Consider the following 1,348-nt stretch of genomic DNA (forward strand, 5'->3'; position numbering starts at 1 on the left):
CAGCACCCCTGTCAAGGACTCCAAGAAGGCCAGATACTCTGAACTACAGTTTGTCACATAGACACAAACAACAGTCAGAGCCCGTCCCCCCACCCGAAGGTGAAGGGATGCCACCCTCTCACCTACTGGGGAAAACTCCAACACCCAGGCACCAAGTCGGGGGGGATACAAGTAGACCCACACCAGCTCGACGCCTCTCACCATGGGCAACTCCAGAGTGGAATAAGGTCCAGCCCCTCTCAAGGAGATTGGTTCCCGAGCCCATGCTGTGCGTCGAGGTGAGCATAACTATATCTAGTCGGTACCACTCAACCTCGCGCACAAGCTCATGCTCCTTCCCTGCCAGAGAGGTCACGTTCCATATCCCAAGTGCCAGCTTTAGTAAGCCAAGGTCAGAGCGCCAAGGTCTCCGCCTTCGGCCACTGCCTTCGGCCACTGCCCATAGCATCATGCACCCTACTTTTATGGTCCCTCCTGCAGGTGGTGGGTCCACAGGAAGGCAAACCCATGCTGTTCCTTCGGTCTGAGCCTGACCAGGCCCCATGGGTAGAGACCCGGTCACCAGACGCTCAACGATGAGCCCCTCCCTCAGGCCTGGCTCCAGGGTGGGACCATGGTAACCCATGTCTGGGCAAGGGACACTGAGTTCCTTGTTTTGTCTTGTCTATAAAAATCTTCTGAATTGCTCTGTCTGGCCTGTCACCTAGGGCCAGTCTGCTGTGGGAGATCCTACCAGGGGCAATTATAGTTGCCTCGACAGCACAGCTCCTAGGATCATTCAGGTGCACAAACTCCTCCACCATGATAAGGTGGCAATTCAAGGAGGAGTAAGCATTTATAAATAATGCAATTCCACCGCGTTTTTTTACTCTTTTTTTTTTTTGGTGGTGTGTGTGTGGTGGTGGTGGTGGTGGTGGGGGAGAGATGGGGGGTTGCTGCTGTGTGGACCAGAGCCAGGTGTGGACTGATTCAAGTGAACCGGATGACTTCAGGTGAACCGGATGCAGCAGCTGTAGCTGTTCACCAGCGGGTGGCGCTGTCGCAGCATGGAGGCGCCTCGTGGAGGAAACGAAGAAGAGTTTTAATAAAAGATCTGCGATAATGCTTCACTCACATTAACATTTCTTTCTGGTTTCCAACAAGTCCGAAACGGACCCGCCTGTGGGATTACTGGGTCGACATGCTGTGGACGGAGCTGGAGTAGAAGCTGGTAAGGGGACAGAACCGTGTGGACGGGACCGGTTCGGTGTTCGGATGAGTTGTTGCTAAGCTAAAGAACAGTTAGTTGAGCTAACTGTTAGGTCAGCTAACTGTTAGCTCTGCTAAGCTAACAGTTAGCTCAGCTAAC

The 1,348-nt window shown here is 53.5% G+C and overlaps 1 protein-coding gene across 1 annotated transcript in view; it reads left to right on the forward strand.

Annotated features, from left to right (window-relative positions):
• Positions 1 to 1,050: 1,050 nt before the first annotated feature.
• The window catches only part of ttll4 (tubulin tyrosine ligase-like family, member 4), a 28,500-nt gene continuing 28,202 nt past the window's right edge, over positions 1,051 to 1,348 (forward strand). The window contains exon 1 of the mRNA XM_037686743.1: positions 1,051 to 1,210. The gene's annotated coding sequence lies outside the window, so the exon portion shown is untranslated. The remainder of the gene's footprint in view (positions 1,211 to 1,348) is intronic.

This window comes from Nematolebias whitei, chromosome 13 (assembly GCF_014905685.2).
Source record: "Nematolebias whitei isolate Nwh7 chromosome 13, NemWhi1, whole genome shotgun sequence".
In the NCBI taxonomy this organism is placed as follows: Eukaryota; Metazoa; Chordata; class Actinopteri; order Cyprinodontiformes; family Rivulidae; genus Nematolebias; species Nematolebias whitei.